This window comes from Rattus norvegicus, chromosome X, assembly GCF_021556685.1.
Source record: "Rattus norvegicus strain SHRSP/BbbUtx chromosome X, alternate assembly SHRSP_T2T, whole genome shotgun sequence".
NCBI lineage: Eukaryota > Metazoa > Chordata > Mammalia > Rodentia > Muridae > Rattus > Rattus norvegicus.
In genome coordinates, this window is record NC_141554.1 from 159,097,065 (window position 1) to 159,116,418 (window position 19,354).

The following is a 19,354-nucleotide window of genomic DNA, read 5'->3' on the forward strand; positions in this document are numbered from 1 at the left end:
TTTAGTATGCAAAGCAGAAATTTTACATTTTCTTTTGTACCAGGTTGTCAATGTTTTCTCTTTGATGTGAAATTAAAGCATCAAATGCAGAATTTTGTAATGATTAATAAAGGTATGAGATGGCATAAAGACAGTTTTTATCAATACCATAATGAATGAGTTGATTCCTTTCTAGAAAAAGACAACCAGCAAGCCCTACGGCTGCTCTTTTCTCCTGTCATGCTTCCCTGTCTCCACTAATGCTGTGGTTTCAGGTGTGTATATCCAAACTTGAATCTTTGGGTGGATACTGGGAATTCGAACTTGGGTTCTCATGTTGTAATACAAGCACTTTACTCACTTACTGAGCCACCTCCCCAGCCTTTGACACATGATTTTTAAAAAAGCAATAAACACTGTATGGGTCAAATATATATGCATCTCCAAATTGAAACCTCTCTTCAGGAGACTTATGTCTATACATGATGATGGTCTTTTGTGATTTAGATTTGGAAAAAAAATTCTGTGTTGCTTATAATGTATCTAGTACTCCCATTGTAGCTCTTTAAACCACTATCATTGAAAAGAGAGGGAGCTTTTCTTACAAATCCTTTCATGTCCTTATGAAAATATGTTCTGATATATGATAATATGAGTATAAGTATAAATGGCAATGCTCTTAGTTGAATGTAATTTTACAGAATGTTGATTTCTTATGCATTGGCCTTTAAACAGAAAATATCAAAACTACTGAATAGCAAAACTGTGAAGATACAGACAGGTGTGTCTCTGCTTAGGAATAAGGATACTCTAAGCATATGTACTAAATAGAGAAGGCACTAGAGAAAAATACAAAACAGAATGTTGACCATGTAACATTTTTTTCAGTGAAAGGCAAGTTATAGATGATGTTTTTAACCCTACAAAAGAAAATAAATTTCTTGGTACATTTCTTAACTTAAGCTGACTATATAGATCAGACATTAGTGAATACTAGCTCCTTAATTCCATCTAAGTCTTGAAGCCTGATATGTGGCATTTTTCTCCTATGTAGAATATACTGGGAGAAGTGACATGAAAAGGAAAGGAGGAACTATTATAGAGACAGGAGAAGGGGAGTGTGGAAGGACAATCAAAAAGCAAGTAAATATAATTAAAGTACATTATATGCATATAAAGAAATATGGAAATGTATCCCTTTACTTTGTACAATTACCACACACAAGTAAAAAGCCAGATGTTGTAATCCCCACCAGGGAGCTTGCTATTTTCTGAAGGAAACAGAGACAGGCAAACAGTTGTATTGCAATTGTGAGCATGAAAATAGGCAACTTAGTGGGGGAAAAACAAGTAAGTGTTAACCGAAACTAGACATGAAGACTAGGGAAATTATTTTTAAAATGATATTCTTTAGGTTACTATGATCCTTTTGTTGATCACTGCAAGTTGTTGAAAGTTTCTTCTGGCAACTTTGAAAAAATTATTTCTTTCAATTTTAACATCATAATTTCATCATTTCACCGTCCCTTGTTCCTAACTCTCTCAGATTACCCTTCCTTGCTTCCTCTCAAATTCAAGACCCGATTTTCCATTGTTGTCATGTAAATATGTGTATAATTTGCTCAGTCTGTATCATGTTACATGTGTGTATGTTTTCAGCGCTGAACATTTGGTATTGGATTACTAATTGATGTGCTCTTTCACGGAAAGGACTATTTCTCCAGATCTTAGCATTCCCTAGTTACTTGTAGTTCTTTGGGTAGGATCCAGGCCTTGTGGGTCACCACTTCCATCCAGTTCGTCATGTTCATTGGTATTGCCCTTGTTCAGCTCATGTTTAGGTAGTCACTTTGGTGACACTATGGAGATTGTTACTAAAACCCACAAAAATTTAAAAGGCAGAGTTGTGGAGTCCACTCCCTTTAGATGTTACATCTACAGAACACACCTAAGGCTCAGGGATCATTGTGTAAGAATGGGAAAAGGGCTGAAGGAGCCAGAGCATTGAGGAGTTTTTTGTGACACTGTGTGTCCTAGTAATTCAGAAGCTGCACTCTTTTGACAGCTTTATTAAATTCTCTCATTGCTTTAATGTAGGAGTCCTGAAAGCAAAGGTTGTCAGAAGAAACGTCAACAAAATGATTTAAGAGTATGAATCACTCACTCCTTTTTGATGTGCTCAATTTCCTTTCAGGACAGTATTCCTTAATTTCACCTGCTATACCTTCACCGTGGTTGTAGTCATCACTTCTCTAGCCTCTTTAGTCCTTGAGACTCTTCTCATCTTTATTTACAGTCATTTCTTTGCTAATCCCACCATATCATCTGGATAGATGACAACTAAATTAAACCCCCACTCTGATCCTTTTAGAGCACTTAGAAATGGACAAAGTTTTAAACGTGTACTTTTCTATCAGAATTGAATCTTATCTTAGTTATTAGTACACAGGTATTGTTAATTTGACTGAGCCATTGTTATGAAATCAAAAGAGGGAAGAGGCTGATACACTAAGTCAAAATTTTTTTAAAATTTCAGGAATATTTAAGACTTAGATGATCACAATCTGTTTTAGTTACCGTTTCTATTGCTGAGATGAAACACCATGACCAAAAAGTAAGTTGGGGAAGAAAGGCTTTATTTGGATTAAAATTTCTCATTGCTGTTAATCATCAAAGGAACTCGAACAGGGAAGGAACCTACAGGCAGGAGCTGATGCAGAGGACATGAAGGGTGATGCTTACTGGCTTGTTCCCCATGGCTTGCTCAGCTTGCTTTCTTATAGGACTCAGAACCACCAGCCCAGGGATGGCACCATACAAAATGGGGCCAGGCCCTCCCAACATCACACTAATTAAGAAAATGCCCTACAGACTTGCCCACAGCCTGGTCTTATGGAGTCATTTTCTCAACTGGGGTTCCCTCCTCTTTAATGACTCTAGACTGTGTCAAGTTGACATAAAAGTAGCCAGCGCAGAGGCTAACCTGAAAGGTGTTGTTTCCCTGAATTCTTTCTCAGTCTGTCAATTGTATATAGGAGGGCTACTGGTTCTTTGTGTTGTTGTTGTTGTTGATGATGATGATGATGTTGTTGTTGTTTTGTTTTGTTTTAATCTTGTATTCAGCATCTTTGATGAAAGTGTCTATTAGCTATAGGAGTTCCCTGGTAGAATTTTTTGGGTCACTTGTGTATACCATCATATCATCTCAAAATAGTGATACTTTTATTTCATCCTTTCCAATTTGTATCCCAGTGATAACCTTCAGTTGCCTTACTGTTCTAGCTAAGACACAAAGTACTAAAATGAATAGATATGGAAAGAGTGGGCAGTCTTCTCTTGTTCTTGAATTTAGTGGAATTACTTTGTTTCCCTCCATTTAATTTAATTTTGGCTATAGGGTTGCTGTAAATTGCCTCTATTATGTTGAGGTATGTTCCTTCCATCTCTAGTCACTATACGACCTTTATCATGAAGTAGTGTTGGGTTTTTGTCAAAGGCTTTTTCTGCATCTAGTAAGATGATCATGTGGTTTTTGTCTTTTGGTCTGTTTTTATGGTGGAATACATTGTTTTGAGTTATGTATGTTTAACTATCCCAGAATTTCTGGGATAAAGTCTACCTGATTATGGTGGATGATCTTTTTGATATGTTCTTGGATTCAGTTTGCAAGCTTTTTATTGAGAAGTTTTGCATCTATGTTAACAAGGAAAACTGGCTTATAAATCTCTTTGTTGTGTCATTATATAGTTTATGTATCAAGATAATGTGTGCTTATAAAAAATAATCAATGTTCTTTCTGTTTCTATCTTGTAGAATAGTTTGAGAAGTATTAGCATTAATTCCTCCTTAAAAGGCTGGTAGAATTCTGTGTTGAATCTGTTTGGCACTGGGCTTTTTGTTCGTTTCTTTTTATTGGGAGACTGCTTATATTTCACTAGAGACTATAGGCCTGTTTACTTGTGTATTTGATCCTGATTTAACTTTGATAAGTGCCATATACCAAGAAAATTATCCAATTTTGTGGAGAAGTTTTGAAGTATGCCCTGGATTTCCTTGGTATCTGTTGCTATATTCCCCCTTTTGTCTCTAATTTTATTAATTTGGATCTTCTATCTGTCTTTCTGCTATTTTGGCTGTGTTCATTGACCTTATTGACTTTCTCAAAGAACCAACTCTTCATTTCATTGATTCTTTGTATTGCTTTTTTGTCTGTACTGATTTCAGCTCTGCATTTGATTATTTCATGCCATCTCTTCTATGGGGTGTGATTTCTTCTTCTTCTTCTTGTAGCGCTTTCAGATGTGCTATTAAGTTACTAGTATGAGATCTCTTCAATTTCTTTATTTGGGCACTTAGTGCTATGAACTTTCCTCTTAGCACCAATTTCTTTGTGTCCCATAAGTTCGGGTGTGCTGTGAATTTATTTTCATTGAATTCTAGAATGATTTAATTTCTTTCTTTATTGCTACCTTTACCCACTTTTTTTTAATTTGGTAGAGAGTTGTTCAGTTTCCTTGAATTTGTAAGTTTTCTGCGTTTTTTATCTGTCATTGTTGATATTCAGCTTTAATGGTGAATATCATTTGTGGTGGTCAGATAGGCTTCAGGGTACTACTTAAATTTTCACATGTCTGTTGAGACTTGCTTTGTGACCCACTATGTGGTCAATTTTTGTGAAAGTTTCATGATGTGCTGAGAAAAGGGTATATTCTTTTGTGTCTGAGTAAAATGTTCTGTAAATATTCAAAAAGTCTTCTCTGTTTAGTTTTTGTCTGAATGACCAGTCTATGGGAGAAAGTAGATATCTCTGCAAAAGTCAATATGTGATTTAAGTTGTAATAGTATTTCTTTTGGGTGCCCTTGTGCTTGGTGCATAGACATTTAGAATTGCAATGTCCTCTTAGTGGATTGTTTGGTTTACACTTCTACATCATAGTCCATCATTGAAGGAAGTCAGGACAGAAACTCAAACAGGGAAGGACTTGGAGACAGGAGCTGATGTAGAGGACAAGGAGGGGTGCTTCTTACTGTCTTGCTCAGACTGCTTTCTTGTAGAACCCAGGTCAACCAGCCCAGGAATGGCGCCACCCACAATAGGCTGGGTTCTTCCTCATTCATAGCTAACTGAGATAATGCCTAACAGCCAGATCTTTTTTTTCCTCCATTTTTATTAACTTGGGTATTTCTTATTTACATTTCTATTGTTATTCCCTTTCCCGGTTTCCAGGCCAACATCCCGCTAAACCCTCCCTCTCCCCTTCTATACGGGTGTTCCCCTCCCCATCCTCCCCTCATTGCCGCCCTCCCCCCAACAATCACGTTCACTGGGGGTTCAGTCTTGTCAGGACCAAGGGCTTCCCCTTCCACTAATGATCTTACTAGGCTATTCATTGCTACCTATGAGGTTGGAGCCCAGGGTCAGTCCATGTATAGTCTTTGGGTAGTGGCTTAGTCCCTGGAAGCTCTGGTTGCTTGGCATTGTTGTTCATATGGGGTCTCGAGCCCCTTCGAGCTCTTCCAGTTCTTTCTCTGATTCCTTCAACGGGGGTCCTATTCTCAGTTCAGTGGTTTGCTGCTGGCATTCGCCTCTGTATTTGCTGTATTCTGGCTGTGTCTCTCAGGAGCGATCTACATCCGGCTCCTGTCGGTCTGCACTTCTTTGCTTCATCCATCTTGTCTAATTGTGCTGACTCTTAGGAAACAGTTGCCCTGGAAGCCAAACTTGGTAGTGTGAGGGGTAGCACTGGCTTATGAAGGCATGAACAGGTTGGGCAGAGCAGCTGAGTCTTGGCACAGTGAGAGGCCAAGAAAGGTCACACTACCAAGTTTGGCTTCCAGGGCAAAATATAACCTCAGCCACCTCTGGAATACAGCTTCTCTGTGCTGACTCTTAGGAAACAGTTGCCAGAAGATTTCACCTCAATGATGCTGGTCTCTTCCTAATCACCACTGATTTCTCAGCCCTAGTTAACCAGCATCAATTCTCCCAGTAACTTCAAAGGTGCTGGTCTCTTGTTAATCACAGCTGACTTTTCAGCCCAGCTTACCAGAATGACATATGTTCATTCAAGATATCAAAAGCTTCTTCCAGGGTCTTTAAATTCCCCTCTGGAACTTCAGGCCTTAATCATCGTCACTGCTCTCTCTTATCTTCCAAGCTCCAACAGAACATCCCACTGAACTCTCAACACTCAATAGATTTTCAAGCCCAAATTTCCAAAGTCCTTTCACAATCCTCCCCAAAGCATGGTCCGGTTTGTCACAGCAGTACTCACTATGTGGGTACCAACTTGTTTTAGTTAGAACTTTCATTGCTGCAATGAATCACCATGACCAAAAAGCAAGTTGTGGAGAAAGGATTTATTCGTCTTACACTTCTACATTGCTGTTCAACATCATCTCCTGTTGAATTCAGGAGAGGAACTCAAATGGAGCAGAAACATGGAGGAAGGATCATGGAAAGGTGCTGCTTACTGGCTTTCTCCCTATGACTTACTCAACCTGTTTTCTTATAGAAGTCAGGACCAACTTACGGATGGCACCAACCACAATGAACTGTGTCATCCCCCATCAATCACTAGGAACGATTGTAGCAGAGGAGTTAAGGACACCACACACACACACACACACACACACACACACACACACACACACACACACAAACCCTAAAGAACCAACTAACCTGGACCCAAAGGGGCTCACAAAGACTGAACCAACAACCAGGAGCCTGGATAGGACCAAACTAGGCCCGCTGGACATATGTAACAGTTGTGTAGCTTGGTCATCGTGGATTCCTAAGAATAGGAGCAGGGGCTGTCCCTGACTCTTTTGCCTGCTTTTGGGACTCCTGTCCTCCTACTTGGTTGCCTTTTCCAGCCCTAATATGGTGGGAGGTGCCTAATCTTAGTGCAACATGATATGACATGCTTGGTTGATATCCCTGGATGGACTGATCTTTTGTAATGGGAAACCAAAAGAACAGTGAATCTGGGGGAGATAGATGGGAGGAAGGGACTGGGAGGAGAAGGTGAACAGGAAGCTGTAGTCAGAGTGTGATATGAGAGAATTTTTTTGTATTTTTCTCTCTAATTCTTTAGGCTTTTTATTGGATTTTTTATTTACATTTCAAATGTTATTCCCTTTGCCAGTTTCCTGTCCATAAGCCCCCTATCCCATCCCTCTTCCCATTCTTCTCTAAGAGTGTTCACCCTCCTCAACCCCCCCATTCCTGCCTCCTTGCCCTGACATTCCCCTACACTAGGGGAGTCCACCCTTGGCAGGACTAAGGGCTTCTCCTTCCATTGGTGCCCAACAAGGCCATCCTTGTTGCTGCATAAGCAGCTGGAGCCATGAGTCTGTCCATGTGTACTCTTTGGGTAGTGGTTTAGTCCCTGGGAACGCTGGTTGGTTGGTATTGCTGTTCTTATGGGGTTGCAAGACCCTTCAGGTCCTTCAATACTTTCTCTAACTCCTCCAATGGGGACCCTGTTCTCAGTTCAATGATTGGCTGCTAGCATTCACCTCTATATTTGTCATGCTCTGGCTGAGCCTCTCAGGAGACAGCTATATCAGACTCCTGTCAGCATGCACTTCTTGGCATCATCAATTGTCTAGTTTTGGTCCCTGTATATATATGGGCTGGATCCCCAGGTGGGGTAGGCTCTGAATGGCCATTCCTTCAGTCTTCACTCCAAACTTTGACTCCATATCTGCTCCCATGAATATTTTTATTACCCCTTTTAAGGAGGACTGAAGCATCTGCACTTTGCTCGCCCTTTTTAAGTTTCATGTGGTCTATGGATTGTATCTTGCATAATTCGAGATTTGGGGATAATAGCCACTTATCAGTGAGTGCATACAATGTGTGTTGTTTTGTTTTGTGACTGGGTTACCTCACACAGGATGATATTTTCCAGTTCCAACCATTTGCCTATGAATTTCATGAAGTCATTGTTTTTGATAGCTGTGTAATATTCCATTGTGTAGATGTACCACATTTTCTGTATCCATTCCTCTGTTGAAGGGCATCTGGGTTCTTTCAGCTTCTGGCTATTATGAATAAGGCTGCTATGATCATAGTGGAGCATATGTCTTTGTTATATGTTGGAGCAAGAGAATACTTTTAATTAAAATAGAAAAAGAAAACACCTTGCTGATGGATCTTATAGAGGAATTTTCTCAATTGAGGAGGTTCTTTCTCCTTTTAGATAACTCTAACTTGTCAGGTTGACTTAAGACTAACTAGTACACAATTTGATCACTTGATTTTTATTTGGTGTGTGTGTACCTTTAGTACTACATGCTCCTGGTGGCAAATCATCCTTCAAAATGACATATGTTTATGTGCATATAGTTGTGATGGTTAGCTTAACTTGTCAACTCTGTATAACCTAGAATCATTTGTTTACATTGTGCTTGTCTGTGGGCACATGTGCTGGTTAGTTTTCTGTCAATATGACATGAGCTGCAGTTACTTGAAATGAGGTAGGCTCAACTGAGAAAATGCTTCCATTGTATTGGCCTAAGGCAAGTATGTTGGGCATTTATTTATTATTATTAGTGTAGGAGGGCCCAGCCCACTATGGGTGGTGAATCTGTTGGAAAATGGCCCTGGAGTGTATACAAAAGGTAGCAGAGCAAGCCAGGAGAGGCAAGACCATGATGCACTGTGATCAGGGAGTATAAGTCAAAAAATTTTCCTCTCCAAGTTGTTTTGGTTCAGAATGCTTTCTATAACAATAGAAAGCAAGCTAGAAAAGCATGTCTCTGGATGATTATCTTGATTGACTTGAGAATGTAGGTGGTGTCATTTTCTAGGCAGGGTTTTGAGAATTATATTAATAGAGACATTGAGCTTAGCACAAGGAAAATAGGTCACAATGCATGCATTCATTTCTCTGTGCTCTTGACTATGCATGTGATGTGGCTCCAACTGGCTGAAGTTCCTGACTTGACATTCCCACAAAGATACACTGTAACATGGAATTGTAAGGTGAAATAAACCACTTTCTATCCTAAGTTGTTTTTGTCAGGGTAGTTTATCACAGCAACTGAAGTAAAGTTTATGTGAACTGTGAGGGTATTCTCCCAAGAAATAACAGGTTTGGGGAGTAAAACAAATTTTTAGACAGGGGGTTTTTATCTGTGCCTCTAGTTCTATATAAAATTCATATCATTTGCGATATCATCTTACATATAACTCCTCTATTTTAATATATCAGGAATTTAGAAATAGTACTTATCTCAATTATACTTCAGTTACTAAGGACTTCTACCACAAATTAATGATTCCTGTTTTTGCATATAGCAGAAATAGAAGCAAACTCCAAATGTACTTAGATAACTGGCTTTTCCAGTCATTAAAGGTCTCCCAACCAAAAAGAACCCAGGTCCAGACGGGTTTAGTGCAGAATTCTATCAAACCTTCATAGAAGACCTCATACCAATACTATCCAAACTATTCCACAAAATTGAAACAGATGGAGCACTACCGAATTCCTTCTACGAAGCCACAATTACTCTTATACCTAAACCACACAAAGACACAACAAAGAAAGAGAACTTCAGACCAATTTCCCTTATGAATATCGACGCAAAAATACTCAATAAAATTCTGGCAAACCGAATCCAAGAGCACATCAAAACAATCATCCACCATGATCAAGTAGGCTTCATCCCAGGCATGCAGGGATGGTTTAATATACGGAAAACCATCAACGTGATCCATTATATAAACAAACTGAAAGAACAGAACCACATGATCATTTCATTAGATGCTGAGAAAGCATTTGACAAAATTCAACACCATTCAACTAAATGGAGAGAAACTTGAAGCAATCCCACTAAAATCAGGGACTAGACAAGGCTGCCCACTCTCTCCCTACTTATTCAATATAGTTCTTGAAGTTCTAGCCAGAGCAATCAGACAACAAAAGGAGGTCAAGGGGATACAGATCAGAAAAGAAGAAGTCAAAATATCACTATTTGCAGATGATATGATAGTATATTTAAGTGATCCCAAAAGTTCCACCAGAGAACTACTAAAGCTGATAAACAACTTCAGCAAAGTGGCTGGGTATAAAATTAACTCAAATAAATCAGTAGCCTTCCTCTACACAAAAGAGAAACAAGCCGAGAAAGAAATTAGGGAAACAACACCATTCATAATAGACCCAAATAATATAAAGTACCTTGGTGTGACTTTAACCAAGCAAGTAAAAGATTTGTACAATAAGAACTTCAAGACTCTGAAGAAAGAAATTGAAGAAGACCTCAGAAGATGGAAAGATCTCCCATGCTCATGGATTGGCAGGATTAATATAGTAAAAATGGCCATTTTACCAAAAGCGATCTACAGATTCAATGCAATCCCCATCAAAATACCAATCCAATTCATCAATGAGCTAGACAGAACAAATTGCAAATTCATCTGGAATAACAAAAAACCCAGGATAGCTAAAACTATCCTCAACAATAAAAGGACTTCAGGGGGAATCACTATCCCTGAACTCAAGCAGTATTACAGAGCAATAGTGATAAAAACTGCATGGTATTGGTACAGAGACAGACAGATAGACCAATGGAATAGAATTGAAGACCCAGAAATGAACCCACACACCTATGGTCACTTGATTTTTGACAAAGGAGCCAAAACCATCCAATGGAAAAAAGATAGCATTTTCAGCAAATGGTGCTGGTTCAACTGGAGGGCAACATGTAGAAGAATGCAGATCGATCCATGCTTATCACCCTGTACAAAGCTTAAGTCCAAGTGGATCAAGGACCTCCACATCAAACCAGACACACTCAAACTAATAGAAGAAAAACTAGGGAAGCATCTGGAACACATGGGCACTGGAAAAAATTTCCTGAACAAAACACCAATGGCTTATGCTCTAAGATCAAGAATCGACAAATGGGATCTCATAAAACTGCAAAGCTTCTGTAAGGCAAAGGACACTGTGGTTAGGACAAAACGGCAACCAACAGATTGGGAAAAGATCTTTACCAATACTACAACAGATAGAGGCCTTATATCCAAAATATACAAAGAACTCAAGAAGTTAGACCGCAGGGAAACAAATAACCCTATTAAAAAATGGGGTTCAGAGCTAAACAAAGAATTCACAGCTGAGGAATGCCGAATGGCTGAGAAACACCTAAAGAAATGTTCAACATCTTTAGTCATAAGGGAAATGCAAATCAAAACAACCCTGAGATTTCATCTCACGCCAGTGAGAATAGCTAAGATCAAAAACTCGGGTGACAGCAAATGCTGGCGAGGATGCGGAGAAAGAGGAACACTCCTCCATTGTTGGTGGGGTTGCAGACTGGTACAACCATTCTGGAAATCAGTCTGGAGGTTCCTCAGAAAATTGGACATTGAACTGCCTGAGGATCCACCTATACCTCTCTTGGGCATATACCCAAAAGATGCCTCAACATATAAAAGAGACACGTGCTCCACTATGTTCATCGCAGCCTTATTTATAATAGCCAGAAAATGGAAAGAACCCAGATGCCCTTCAACAGAGGAATGGATACAGAAAATGTGGTACATCTACACAATGGAATATTACTCAGCTATCAAAAACAACGAGTTTATGAAATTCGTAGGCAAATGGTTGGAACTGGAAAATATCATCCTGAGTGAGCTAACCCAATCACAGAAAGACATACATGGTATGCACTCATTGATAAGTGGCTATTAGCCCAAATGCTTGAATTACCCTAGATCCCTAGAACAAACGAAACTCAAGACAGATGATCAAAATGTGAATGCTTCACTCCTTCTTTAAATGAGGAAAAAGAATACCCTTGGCAGGGAAGGGAGAGGCAAAGATTAAAACAGAGACTGAAGGAACACCCATTCAGAGCCTGCCCCACATTTGGCCCATACATATACAGCCACCCTATTAGACAAGATGGATGAAGCAAAGAAGTGCAGACCGACAGGAGCCGGATGTAGATCGCTCCTGAGAGACACAGCCAGAATACAGCAAATACAGAGGCGAATGCCAGCAGCAAACCACTGAACTGAGAATAGGTCCCCTATTGAAGGAATCAGAGAAAGAACTGGAAGAGCTTCAAGGGGCTCGAGACCCCAAAAGTACAACAATGCCAAGCAACCAGAGCTTCCAGGGACTAAGCCACTACCTAAAGACTATACATGGACTGACCCTGGACTCTGACCCCATATGTAGCAATGAATATCCTAGTAAGAGCACCAGTGGAAGGGGAAGCCCTGGGTCCTGCTAAGACTGAACCTCCAGTGAACTAGTCTATGGGGGGAGGGTGGCAATGGGGGGAGGGTTGGGAGTGGAACACCCATAAGGAAGGGGAGTGGGGAGGGGGATGTTTGCCCGGAAACCGGGAAAGGGAATAACACTCGAAATGTATATAAGAAATACTCAAGTTAATAAAAAAAAATGGGGTTCAGAGCTAAACAAAGAATTCACAGCTGAGGAATGCTGAATGGCTGAGAAACACCTAAAGAAATGTTCAACATCTTTAGTCATAAGGGAAATGCAAATCAAAACAACCCTGAGAGTTCACCTCACACCAGTGAGAATGGCTAAGATCAAAAACTCAGGTGACAGCAAATGCTGGAGAGGATTCGGAGAAAGAGGAACACTCCTCCATTGTTGGTGGGATTGCAGACTGGTACAACCATTCTGGAAATCAGTCTGGAGGTTCCTCAGAAAATTGAGCATTGAACTGCCTGAGGATCCAGCTATACCTCTCTTGGGCATATACCCAAAAGATGCCCCAACATATAAAAAGGACACGTGCTCCACTATGTTCATAGCAGCCTTATTTATAATAGCCAGAAGCTGGAAAGAACCCAGATGCCCTTCAACAGAGGAATGGATACAGAAAATGTGGTACATCTACACAATGGAATATTACTCAGCTATAAAAAACAACGACTTTATGAAATTCGTAGGCAAATGGTTGGAACTGGAAAATATCATCCTGAGTGAGATAACCCAATCACAGAAAGACATACATGGTATGCACTCATTGATAAGTGGCTATTAGCCCAAATGCTTGAATTACCCTAGATGCCTAGAACAAATGAAACTCAAGACAGATGATCAAAATGTGAATGGTTCACTCCTTCTTTAAAAGGGGAACAAGAATACCCTTGGCAGGGAAGAGAGAGGCAAAGATTAAAACAGAGACTGAAGGAACACCCATTCAGAATCTGCCCCACATGTGGCCCATACATATACAGCCACCCAATTAGACAAGATGGATGAAGCAAAGAAGTGCAGACCGACAGGAGCCGGATGTAGATCGCTCCTGAGAGACACAGCCAGAATACAGCAAATACAGAGGCGAATGCCAGCAGCAAACCACTGAACTGAGAATAGGTCCCCTATTGAAGGAATCAGAGAAAGAACTGGAAGAGCTTCAAGGGGCTCGAGACCCCAAAAGTACAACAATGCCAAGCAACCAGAGCTTCCAGGGACTAAGCCACTACCTAAAGACTATACCTGGACTGACCCTGGACTCTGACCTCATAGGTAGCAATGAATATCCTAGTAAGAGCACCAGTGGAAGGGGAAGCCCTGGGTCCTGCTAAGACTGAACCTCCAGTGAACTAGTCTATGGGGGGAGGGTGGCAATGGGGGGAGGGTTGGGAGTGGAACACCCATAAGGAAGGGGAGGGGGGAGGGGGATGTTTGCCCGGAAACCGGGAAAGGGAATAACACTCGAAATGTATATAAGAAATACTCAAGTTAATAAAAAAAATGGGGTTCAGAGCTAAACAAAGAATTCACAGCTGAGGAATGCTGAATGGCTGAGAAACACCTAATGAAATGTTCAACATCTTTAGTCATAAGGGAAATGCAAATCAAAACAACCCTGAGAGTTCACCTCACACCAGTGAGAATGGCTAAGATCAAAAACTCAGGTGACAGCAAATGCTGGAGAGGATTCGGAGAAAGAGGAACACTCCTCCATTGTTGGTGGGATTGCAGACTGGTACAACCATTCTGGAAATCAGTCTGGAGGTTCCTCAGAAAATTGAACATTGAACTGCCTGAGGATCCAGCTATACCTCTCTTGGGCATATACCCAAAAGATGCCCCAACATATAAAAAGGACACGTGCTCCACTATGTTCATAGCAGCCTTATTTATAATAGCCAGACGCTGGAAAGAACCCAGATGCCCTTCAACAGAGGAATGGATACAGAAAATGTGGTACATCTACACAATGGAATATTACTCAGCTATAAAAAACAACGACTTTATGAAATTCGTAGGCAAATGGTTGGAACTGGAAAATATCATCCTGAGTGAGATAACCCAATCACAGAAAGACATACATGGTATGCACTCATTGATAAGTGGCTATTAGCCCAAATGCTTGAATTACCCTAGATGCCTAGAACAAATGAAACTCAAGACAGATGATCAAAATGTGAATGGTTCACTCCTTCTTTAAAAGGGGAACAAGAATACCCTTGGCAGGGAAGAGAGAGGCAAAGATTAAAACAGAGACTGAAGGAACACCCATTCAGAGCCTGCCCCACATGTGGCCCATACATATACAGCCACCCAATTAGACAAGATGGATGAAGCAAAGAAGTGCAGACCGACAGGAGCCGGATGTAGATCGCTCCTGAGAGACACAGCCAGAATACAGCAAATACAGAGGCGAATGCCAGCAGCAAACCACTGAACTGAGAATAGGACCCCCGTTGAAGGAATCAGAGAAAGAACTGGAAGAGCTTGAAGGGGCTCGAGACCCCATATGTACAACAATGCCAAGCAACCAGAGCTTCCAGGGACTAAGCCACTACCTAAAGACTATACCTGGACTGACCCTGGACTCTGACCTCATAGGTAGCAATGAATATCCTAGTAAGAGCACCAGTGGAAGGGGAAGCCCTGGGTCCTGCTAAGACTGAACCCCCAGTGAACTAGACTGGTGGGGGGAGGGCGGCAATGGGGGGAGGGTTGGGATGGGAACACCCATAAAGAATGGGATGGGGAGGGATTAGGGGGATGTTGGCCCGGAAACCGGGAAAGGGAATAACACTCGAAATGTATATAAGAAATACTCAAGTTAATAATAAAAAAAAAAAGATAACTGGCTTTTCTCAACAAGCTATCTGACATGGCATTCGCCTTGTTAAGCATAATTGACATAAAACTATTATATTTTGGTGTGAGTATACATCACATTTTTACTCCATCCTGATTGGCCCTACGGTAGTTTACAGTGTGAATATATTATGAGTAGTTTTTCTACTAATGTCATTTATATGAATATTTTAACAAAGATAAACATTTATATTTAGAAATATACTGACGGCAAGAAATGCAAAGTTTTTTCATATGTATATGCTTAGTACTATGATGTATGACCAATTACCCTTAATATTCTTCAAATCTATACTTGTATCATAGTTCATGAGAGTACAATTGCTCTAAAACTTCACCCATATATGAAATTTTCTGACTTCTTCATAAAAGTTACTTTACCGAATGTGTAATGGTATACTTTGGATTTGAATTTTTTGTTTCTTTGCTAATGTAGTCATCAATCACTCTGTAAGTCCATGTGTGGAAAAGAAACAGAAAAAGTCAGTATCTTGTAAGTTACAAATTTATCACTTAGGCCCTTTCTTTTTCTACTAAAGTTTTTTCATTGCTTTCTAAAGATGTTTAGGGAGCCTTATGTATTTGATTATTTTAATGTATTTTTTCCATCTGATGAAAAGCTTTCTTAGTGTCTTTTTGTTTAGGTCTAGGGCTCTGTTTGATTGTTTTGAGACAGAATCTTGCTTTATAAACCAGGCATCCTGGAACTCTAACTGTGGATGGAGCACTGACTTGCCTCAAACTCACATCAGTCCTCCTGTGTCAGAATCCTGAGTGCTAAAGGATGTAAATATGCACCACGCTCTGCCCTACCCACCATGCCTTTTTATTCTCTTAATGATCTTTTGATAAGTAGAAATCTTTAATATTTAAGGTATCCTAGGTATCTTCTCAGTTTTATGGTTAGTACTAGTTATGCCTTTGTTAGACTAACTACTCCAAGTCATGAAAATATTCTCTTCTTATCTGAAAGTTCTGTGTATGTTTTTTTGATATGTTTAAAACTGAAATAGAATTACATTTCTTTCCTCTTCCAGCCCCTCCCAAATAACCTCCCTCAAACCCTTCCTATGTCCCTCCTCGAGTTGATAGCTTCTTTTCCTTTACTTAAAGTTTCAAAACATCTGTGTTTTAGTTTTGCATATATTTAATATAAAATGAGAGCCTAAGATTTCTCTCCATATCTCATTAATTCTGTGCTATTTATCTTTGTGACTATAAAATCTTATCTAAATTAATATAGCTTCAAGTGGATTTGATTTCATTGTGAATTCTGTGAATTTATTTTTATTCACGATTATTTTTATTGAAGAATCTTAAGTATTCTTAGCATGTTAATATTGCCATACAAATTTTAAAATCAGCATTATTTTCTTTATATTTATAACACTTAGTGCCTATTTGCATCTTGAGACTTCAGATTAATAATTATTATCAGTTTTTAAGTCCATTTTCTCCCTATAAAATATACATCTATGGAATTCTTACAATGTATATTTTAACTGCATATCATAATTTCTTCTACCATGTCCAATATGATTTTACACTTTTCTGTGTATTTGTTTCTGTTCTATTTTTCAATTTTCTGGTACTTATATTTAGTTATGTAATCCTGCCTTCAGTTTTATCTATCCATGAAGTATGAATTTTAGATGTACTTTTCTATCAATAATTTCCAGTTTACTTTTATTTGTAGATGCCTAGTTTCTGTATAAATTATCTTTCTTTTATCTGTTCTTCAACACAGTACCCATATGTGTGCTATATGTGTATGTACGTTGTTTTATGTATATGTACATAAGAATGCATATAGAGGTCAGAGGTTGACACTAGGTGCCTCCCTCAATCATGAGGCACATTACTCATTTTTAGTTAGGGTTTTTTACTGAAACCCTAGGCACACCAATTGGTCTATATTGGCTAGCTACAGAGGTCCAGAGATCCAGCTATCTCACAAGCCATCATATTAAGACTATGTGGTACCACATAATACCAACATTTGAAAGTCCTTGTCCATAAACTCTGATATCAGGCCTCTGTATATGTTGTTGTTTAGCTTTTAGATATTCTTTTAAGAACATATATCACTACTCATTCCTATCTAATGATTTCATTTTATTTAAGTCCAAACATGGTTCATAAAGTGTTTTCTGGTAGGAAGTCACATTTCTAACACAGAGGCTTCATCTTCCCCAGCTGCAGACAGTGGGCAAGACTTATCATCTTATTTTCATAAAGGATTAAAATGAATTTAATGTGACTCTGCTCTTTCTTTATAATTAGGACACAGTTCTCTAAGTTTTAAATCTGATAGCTTGATGAATGCTCTCTTTCTCCAACCTTCTTTCCTTCTTCCCCTCTATCCCCACCTCCTCCTTCTTTTAGCACTACAGAAAACTACAGAAAATGCAATGTTATTTTTAAAGTTGTTCATGTTAGGTTTTGGCATCGTTCTATGTCCATAGGATGAATTGAGACCAATCTGTGAATTGTGTTGAGAACTATCACACATTCCAGGGTTGGACAACCATGGGCACAAGTTCATTTAGAAAAGGATCTCTCCTTTCTTAAGAAGTATTGCTACAATCCTTAACACTTCTATGCTTGGTCATTTTTTGCTTGTTAAGGTTTAATCATAAGAATAGTGGGCATCAACAAACAAATAAATCCTCTTGAGAACTGAAGTACTACTCATTAGATCATGGGCCTGACTCATTAAGATGCCTTCCATCTTAACATAAGATGCTTAGCCTGGAGCAATCTGGCCATCTGCCTCCTGCTCTGATTTCTAGTCCTACAGAAGAAGTAAGAGATAAATAAATGTTCTTTCATACCTTTGCTGCTCTTGTCTCAGGAAACAACTTCGACATTTTCCAAAAGCTGGTTTTGAATTATGGTTAGGCTGTTCTCTTTTCCAATGTGTCCTTCACACCCCTGTCATACTGTCTAAGGTGCCTAGCTCTCTTACCCATTTACTTGAAGCTATCTTTTGAACTCATTATTTTAAGCCTTCTAGGCCCTGTCTTGTTGCCTCTTTTCCTTCTAATTGCTTCTCTAGCTCAAGTCTTGCTCAGGCTCTCATGTTAGTGAGGTGCTCTCTCCTAATAGAGAGCATTTCTGACAGTTAATTTCAAGATAGTTCTTTCTCAAACCCGCTACTCTGATTTCTAATACTACTTGTCTCGTTTGAAAGCAAAATCATTAGGCTGACTATATTTTAGTTACTCTTGAGTTTTCCTTTTACTACACAGCTAATTCACCAGGGGATCTTGCTGTAGGTCTTTTCCAGCCTACCATTTTCATCACTTTTATTATCATCATGGGTTAGTTGAAAGATTTCAATAACCTCCATTAGCATATCTCACCATAAGTATTGCAATGTGAAATCAAGAGTTCTCTTTATATTTTTCTCTATTAACAAGTTTCAAAACCCCAATAACATTCTCCTTTCAAAATAAATAATATTAATAATCAGTTCAAAATATTCCACTTAACTTCCTCTTTACCCACAGAACATAATTCAAGGCCCCTTAATATTTTAGAAGACTCTGGAGGCTCTAGCAGAATTTATACACTCGTCTCTATCTAGTGATTTCATTCTTATGCCCATTGGGCATCCACATGGCTGCTATGATGTTTATTAAGCAAGTCCAAATACAATGCTTTACCCACTTAAAATATTTTTCCTGAAATGCTACTATTCCACCTAGAACACTGGGGCAAATGAAATGATGTAGAACTCATATTTCTACGTCATTTGCCCCATTACAACATATGTCACTTTTTTAAATGTTGTAGTTGATACATAATAAGAATAATGAGTTGTGCTTACAAGGATAAGATGTTTGATGTCAAATAAACAGATTTGTCAGGATTACCTTATTAGAAAAAAATGTTCAGGTAAGTCAAGTTGAGGAGATAGGTATCACAGCTATCACAATTAGAAGGAATAATGTTTATGAGGTAATCAACCTGTATTGGCCGTTCCCAGTCTGTCCTATCTTTAAAAATGATACTGAGATTTGCCTCTTTGGGAAGAGGCATCTATCTGTAACCATGCATATGTGAACACACAGATATTTAAGGAATAAGCAAATGAGGAGGCAGTTTGAAATGGTAATGTTAGCCTCCCGTCCCCAACATGATTTTAGTGTGTTCCTTGTGGGATGCAGTCATGCAAATGACTTTTAAAGAAATTATGGATGTGAATACATTTCTCAAATAAAAGTTTAAATTGTAAAGTAGTTTTATAATAA

General features: G+C 39.1%; 1 protein-coding gene across 2 annotated transcripts in view; it reads right to left on the reverse strand.

Moving 5' to 3' along the window:
• Gabra3 (gamma-aminobutyric acid type A receptor subunit alpha 3) overlaps positions 1-19,354 on the reverse strand; it is a 240,372-nt gene that overhangs the window by 32,870 nt on the left and 188,148 nt on the right. The window lies entirely within an intron of this gene.